This window comes from Herpailurus yagouaroundi, unplaced genomic scaffold (genome assembly GCF_014898765.1).
Source record: "Herpailurus yagouaroundi ecotype Mexico unplaced genomic scaffold, PumYag 198, whole genome shotgun sequence".
In the NCBI taxonomy this organism is placed as follows: Eukaryota; Metazoa; Chordata; class Mammalia; order Carnivora; family Felidae; genus Herpailurus; species Herpailurus yagouaroundi.
In genome coordinates, this window is record NW_024412429.1 from 13,128,655 (window position 1) to 13,136,707 (window position 8,053).

At 41.1% G+C, this 8,053-nt stretch overlaps 1 pseudogene; it reads left to right on the forward strand.

The window, feature by feature from the left end:
* Positions 1–7,955: 7,955 nt before the first annotated feature.
* On the forward strand, positions 7,956–8,053 carry LOC121013515 (uncharacterized; annotated as a pseudogene).

The following is an 8,053-nucleotide window of genomic DNA, read 5'->3' on the forward strand; positions in this document are numbered from 1 at the left end:
AATGTTTATTTTTATTTATATTTATAAAAGTATTTATAAATACTTTATAATACAATATATATACTTTATATACTATATATATACAATATGTAATATATAGTATTACTATATAATACTTTATAAATACAAAAATGTTACTGTTTATTTCCATACTCATCCTTATTAGATAGCCTTTTGCTCTTGGAATGTTGTATTTATGAAATGGGTGATAAATGGAACTGGATGATATACACCAGATTCTGAGGCTGAGAGACCTCCATGAATGTTTCGTATAGGCTACATCTGTCTGTGAAGTGATAGATTAATACTGCTTTCCTGATAAATCAATCAAAGTCCCAGAGGTAAGGCATGGGTAGGCCTGCCCTAGGCATGCTGACAGCATAAAAACTAGAATTCTGAAGTAACTAAATCATGCAGCAATAAATTCCTAAGGTAATACAGTGTATCCTTGCGGGGGCTGATGTGGCCTCCAAGGCCTAACATGGTATAAATGACCATGAACTTGTGTTCTGGGTTCCTCTGACATAGCCAAGTCCTCACTGAAGGCTGTATTGATCAACTCTATTACCACTAAACTTGGTGTTATGGACTGAATTGTGTCTGCCTTCCCCTGCCCCAATTCAAGCATGGAAGCCTTAACCCCCAGTGTGATGGGTATTCAGAGATAGGGCTTTTGGGAGATAATTAGGTTTAGGTGAGTTCATGAGTGTGGGGCCCTCTTGATGGGATTATTGCCCTTGAAAGAAGAGACACCAGAGAGCTTGTTTTCTTTCTCTCCACCATGTGAGAAAACATTGAGAAGGTGGTTGTCTGCAAGCTAGGTAGAGAGTCTTACCAGGGAGCTAATGAGCCTGCACCTTGAACTTGGATTCCCAGCTACAAGAACTGAATGAGAAATGAATTCTGTGGTTCATTTTTATTTTTATCTATCTATCTATCTATCCATCTATCTATCTATCTATCTATCTATCATGTTTATTTATTACTGAGAGAGAGACAGAGCACAAACCGAGGTGGGGCAGAGATAGAGACACAGAATCAGAAGCAGGCTCCAGGCTCTGAGCTGTCAGCATGGAATCCAAGGCAGGGCTCAAATTCATGAAATGTGAGATCATGACCTGAACTGAAGTATGATACTTAACCAACTCAGCCACCCAGGCATCCCTGAATTCTGTGGTTTAAAAAGCCCCCCAGTCTGGGCGCCTCAGTGGCTCAGTCAGTTAAGTGTCTGACTTTGGCTCAGGTCATGATCTTATGGTTCATGAGTTCGAGCCCCACATCAGGCTCTGTGCTAACAGTGCGACGCCTGCTTAGGATTCTCTCTCTCCCTCTCTCTCCACCCCTCCCCCACTCTCCTTCGCGTGCAGTCTCTCTCTCTAAAAATAAATAAATAAATAAATAAATACCCCTCAATCTTTGGGATTTGGTTATGGCAGCTCGAGCTCCAGCAGGCTAAGACCCTTGAGAGCACCTTGATGAGGAATAATGGAAGCATGGAAAGCTGTGTGCACTCATTTGTATCCCTAATCCTAGGTGTGGCATGTTTTTTGGTAAGAGCTGTTGAGAAGACAACTTTGAACCCAGTCTGAGTTGTCATTCCTGTCAATTAACCCTCTTGTTTTTCCCTCAGTTACCTTGTTATGTCAAGCAAGATATCTTATTTTGTTTTCTTTTCCTAGAAGATAAGTGAATTGTGTATCAATATTAGGTAGACTGTCTTGACAACCAAATAGCTTTATATTTTAAATATTATTAAAACAACAAACTTAGCATAACCTGCCTTGACAGAATGAGACGCTTATTTTCATGAAATGTAACTGTTTAGCTAAGAATCAACTTCAGGATCCACGGGTTTCTAGTGACATCTGCTGGACACATGAATGGCAGCCATCATTTGTTGCCCAATTCTGCTTTCCTGTGCAGTAAGAGCAACCAGACTCCAGAGTTAGGACAGTGACCTCTAGCGAACAAGCCTTAGAAAGTTTCTTTTTATTTGAATTTGTAAAAGCTCAGAATGCCATTTAGACAGTTTACAATTACGGGAAAGAAAGGTAAGAGTGTAAGTATTGAGTACACTCAAACTCATCGATGATGTTGAATTCTCTTCCCTGTGAAGAGAAATCTTCTATATGTAATAGAATTATATTTGGATGACTATAGCCTGTTTTATGGATTTTCCATTTTGCTCTCATGTATCATTTTATACCAAAAAGCTATCTACTATAGTAGCTTAGAGCATAGGCTCTGGAGTCAGAGCCAGGATTAAAACACAGGCTTTGCCAATTACTAAATTTTTGCCTTGAGCAGGTTACTTAACTTTCCCATGCCTCAGTTTCCTTGGCTTGAAATGGAGATAATTGTACCTACATCATAGAGTAGTATAATGCAAAGTATCAAGTATACAAAGTGTCATACCTGATACAAAGTAAAACATGAAATTAGCTGCTTTTCTTAAAGAACATAAATAAAATCCTTGTAATTTCTATCATTCTTGGATCAGATTAGTCTCTTGGCCTTCTTTTTGTTGGTAGTAAGCTGCAGACAAATGACTCATCCCGAGGATAGGGGAGGCATTCAACAGAAGGGAAGATACAAATTTGTGCCCATGGCCTCATAAAATCTGGATGGAGAATCCATGGAGACAAAGATATTCTAGTGGTATGACTGTGGGTGGTTGTGGCTCCTGCAGGAAGTGCAATTTTTGTGAGCTGATTTATAGTCACAAGGATGGCATTGGATTATCTCCATAGGGTGGGGGGTCGGGGCGGAGTAGGAAGCTCAATGATAAAATGGCATGGAGCCATTGGGCACTAGAGAGGGCTGGAGAGGCCTTCAGGTCTGCTGAGCTTGGTCCTTGGATTGGACGTATGCTCTGCAGGTCCTCAGATGTTGCCATTGTCCTCCCTGAGCCGTCGGCAAGAATTATACACGGGGAACAATTATGCACAAAGAACGAGATCTCAGGCAAGCCGGTGTTGGAGAGGAAGGCACACATACAGAAGCTGGGCACAGAACGTGACGGACGCTTGCAGAGTTAACATTTCTGCAAAGCTTCTGGAGCTGCAGTTAGGGCTTCGGTAGAGCAAGCGGTGGTGGAGAGTCAATTGCCTCAGTTCTCTGATGGGAATACATTTTCCAGCCAGGGAAGTCAAATCAGAGTTGGGATTTTGTGGAGGGATTGTTAAATTCCTTTTTACTTTTAATTTTTTAATCAAAGTAATACGGGCAAAAATTTAAAGACTAAAATAGTGGGGCACCTGGGTGGCTCAGTCAGTTGAACATCCGACTCTTGGTTTCAGCTCAAGTCATGATCTCCTGGTTCGTGGGTTCAAGCCCTGTGTAGGGCTCCGCGCTGACAGTGTGGAGTCTGCTTGGGATTCTCACTCTCTCTCTCTATCAAAATAAATAAAATTTAAAAAAGCTTAAGAAAACAAATAAAAACTAGTCTATGCTTAGACTAATAAAAACTATAGTCCTTCTGATGTTGTTCTAAAGATAACCAGTTTTAAGCCTTTTTGCTTTTTTTACTCCCTTGGTTACCTTCACAGGTCTGAACAATGTACTAAACTCACTATTCATAAATATATCTATTTAAGAAAATACTTACTGACTTTCTGCTCTGATCCATGAGCTTTCAGTTCACCATTTTAGTGTCTTGCTAGTGGGTGTAGACTGGCAGTCTGTATTTGGCCTCCACACTGTTCGGAAAAAAAAGTTTGAACCAAAATGTAAAGGATCAAATATAATTATAACACAAAAATATAGATTTTCCTGCTTCCCTTAAAAAAAATGGTCAAATATTCAAAACTGGGTTTGCATTCTTTTACGAAACAGTTGGCATGAGTTGAGTCATGACTGCCCGTCACTCCGATTTCCAGCTTCCCCCAGATTCTAGCACTCGTATGGGTCTTTAGTACCGAGGCTGGATATGTATTGCCATTTAACATCACTGTCCCTGTTTTTCTTCTGATAGCAGTAAGCTATTTCTTCAACCCCATATGGGAAAATTAAAAACTGACCACGCAGGCCAAATAATCTTTCTTATCTCAGCCCTGTTTTACTCATTTGCTTTAGTTGTCTGCCTCTACATGCACATGTATTTGGGACTGTTGACTGCTCTATCCTTACAGTGTTAAATAAACAATACGCTAGAAACAGTATATGAAAATGGGATGTGTCTTGTCTTCATTTTGACCGAACTTCTAATAGGATATATATACCATGACAGATATGAAGCAAATTCCCAAATGCAGAACTATAAAGGAAGTAGTCAAGAACCAGTTTATTGACTCTTGAGCTTTTTTTTTACCTGCTACACTTCAAGAATATGTTGCAGTGTAGATGGAGAGAGCGCTTTATCTGAGAAAGATTTTTTTGGAGAAGACTCTGTTGGGAGCCTCATCTGCATATCCCAGCAACGGGGGGTTGGGGCAGAGATCACCTATTTCACTGCCTCAAAGCGAGCATGAGGGGGCTTTACGTGGACCAAATGAGATGTCCAATATGTGCCCCTGTGATTTGGGATACAAAGCAGACTGGGGTCTAATTCGCATTGGAGGAAATCTGGAGGACAAAAAAGGTGATACTGTTGGCCACTGAGCAGCTTAGATGGTAGAATGCAAGGAAGCTGCTATTGCAAGTGGGGAATAACTGAACCCCTGTTCAGTGGCCAGTCCAAAGGGGTGTGAATATTTCCAATGGACAGAATGGGGACCACACAGAAAAGTGTGGGATGTTCTGGAGCCATATGAAGTCCTGCATAAGGATGGTGTGATGCAGGCAGCATCCTTTTCAGTGAATGGCTAGAGAACCAAGTGGTGGGGGGGAGAGGCCAACTGAAAGGGATGCATCACCCCTGTCACAGGTACTTCGGCCAGCGCGACCCAGTAGGTAAGCCTCTGCCAGCGCTCATGGCAGAAAGAGACAATTTTAGACATCTGGGACAGTCTTTAAACCTAACTTACAGTGTTAGCGATTTAAGTAAGCAATCTCCCTGCCCCCGTTTCCCGCCTCTCTGTGCTCCAACCCCGGAGAGGTGAGAAGCACTAGCTTGGAGAAGAAAAGCAGCCGGAGAAAGACCACACATCCCTTTCCTTCTGCAACACTCAGTCCATGACGGGACTAACAAGCGGAGAGAAGAAGATCTGAGGTTCAGTCAATTGAAATTTTTTATTACTTTGAGGGCTGGATTTTATCTCATTTTTAAAGTTTATTTATTTATTTTGAGGGGGGAGGGGCAGAAGAGAGGGAGAGAGAGAATCCTAAGCAGGCTCCAAGCTATCAGCACAGAGCCTAAACTGTGAGATTGTGACCCGAGCCGACATCAAGAGTTGCATGCTTAACCAACTGAGCCACCTAGGTGCCTTGAGGCCTGGATTTTAGATTTCTGACTTAAGATTCTGCAGTTTGAAGTAACAGAGGTACATCTATTACCTGGCAGTTAGCAGAAAATCATGGGATCTGGCCAAGAAGATTAATAATATCTTCTGATTATGTTCTTAATGTTGGTGGAATTTTATCCAGGGGAACGGAGAGGGGAGCATCCCTGGCTGCATCTGTGAGGATCAATGGAAAAGTAAAATAAAGCTGTATTTTGGTCATGTCCCATGAGTTGTGCTGGTTAGAATACTGATACTTGTATCTTTATTTCTAGAACCATCACAGACCACTTCACAAGATAGGGCTGTTAGTACCTTTATTCTTCTCTTCAATAAGCTTCTCACTCTCTCAACTGCTGCCATCTGCATTTAACTCCTGAAATGTCAACGTTAAAAACATAACTTCTAAAGCCATTACTATGTCTTCAATGCTTCATCATGCTTTATTTAATACATAGATTTCTGATTTCAGTTAGAAGGATATAGCTTGTAGCATACCAATGCTCCCATCAAGAAAACCTGAAAAATCTCAGTGCCAAAAACATGTTTGAAGGCATCTGAGGCAATATGGACTTGAGGTACCAGTATACTGGAGAGAAAGACATGTTACTGAGAAGGAGCCTCCCATTCTGCCTGAAGTTTGAAACCTCGGGGCACTTGCCAGTTCCAGGCATGGGGACCGAGACTGAGAAGCTGGGTAGAAGGTGAAGGCTAAGAAGAATCAGAACCGGTCAAAAGTCAGCAATCTTGCAAGGCCGAGGCGGTCAACGCTGGAGTGTGGGGGCTGTCAAGACAGCCAAGACTTGAGGGGACAAAATCTTGCAAAGAAAAAGGGAGTACAGAGAATTTAACTCAACACTTGGCTAGTTTCCTCCTTGAGGCATTTGCTGATTCTTTTTTTAAATGTTTATTTGTTTATGTTGAGAGAGAGCACAGGGGAGGGGCAGAGAGAGAGAGGGAGAGAGAGAATCCCAAGCAGGCTCCACACCATCAGTGTAGAGCCTGACTTGGGGCCCGATCCCACGAACCACGAGACCACGACCTGAGCCAAAATCAAGACTCAGATGCTCAACCGACTGAGCCGCCCAGGCACCCCTCATTTACTGATTCTTAAGCTGAAAAGAGAAATTGAGCAGGAAGTGGTCGAAAAGCCAGGTGGGAGTCTTTGGTAGCCTCACAGTGCCAGATAAGAAGATAAAAATCGAAGCCATGGAGGAAGTGCTCTAGTAAACGCCCCAGGTTTTGTTTGGAGAGCTAAAGTCTAGGAGTGCGTACAACTAAGAGAAAAGTCAGACCGTGAAGAGACTGTAGGGCAGCTTCAAATCTAAATGCACTATGTATTGGGGTTTCCTGCACCCACATCTGTCACCTGCCAGAGAATAGGGCGAATCCTCTCTGACAGAAGATAACATCACCCAGAGCCTCTGTGATTTTTCATATATAATGCCTACTATTTGATGAAAAGTTACTACTTGTTTCAAGAAACAGGATTAAGAGAGAGAATAGACCTGCAAATGACTCAAATGTCAGTTACCAGACACAGACTTTGAACAGATTATGCAGATTTTCCCTGTCTTCATGAACTAATTTTGGTAAGGCTTATTTTGCTGGAATTTCATCCATTTTTATCAAAATTCTCAACATCATGAGCGTGGGGCTATTAATAATATCTTCTGATTATGTTCTTAATGTTGGTGGAATCTGTAGTTATGTCTTCCTTACATTCTTTGTATTGGTCATTTGTGCCTTCTTTTTATTCCCCCTTAACAGTTTTCCCAAGTATTTCTCACTTTTCTTAATCTTTCCAAAACACAACCTTTTGTTTCTCTTGATTCTCTATTATATATTACTTATTAGCCTTTTGTCTTTATTATTAACTTTCTTTTACTTTTTGTAGATTTTTTGGTTCTTTTTCTAGTTTCTTGAGATAGATGTTCAGCTCATTGCCTTTCAACTTAATTTCTGTCTTCTTTATTTCTTTCTTTATTTTTTATTTTAGAGACAGAGAGAGAGAGCACGAGCAGGGGAGAGGGGCAGAGAGAGAGAGAAAGAGAGAGAGAGAATCTTCAGCAGGCTCCCAACATAGGGCTTTGCCTGGATCATGGCCTGAGCTGAAATTAAGTCAGACGTTCAACCGACTGAACCATCCAGGCACCCCCTCCACCTAATTCCTTTCTGATATAATAAAGACTATAAGTGTTGCTTTAAATGCTAAACATTTTTGATACATATTTTGATATGTTTTTATTATCACACAGTTACAAATACTTTCTAATTTCCTTTTTGATTTCTTTTTTGAGTCATAGGTTATTTGGAAGCATATTTATTACTTTTCAATAGATGGTTAACTTTTACATATGGTTTGTTATTAACTTTCATCTTAATGTCATTTCGGTCAGAGAATATAGTCTGTACGACTTCAGCCTTCTGGAATACAAACTTGCTTTAGGGCTAGATTTTTGACCCTCCTTTTTTTCTGGTAAATATTTTATATGTGCTAGGTGATTTGTTGCTTAGACCCCCACATACTTGCCGTACTACCAGGTTTAGTGGGTTTCATTGATAGGCTTTGCTGTGGTGCTCTCTTCAGCAGCACATCTACTAAAATTGGAACAATATAAAGAAACTCAGCACGGCCCCTGCACATGCTAACGTGTGAAGCATTCCATATTAAA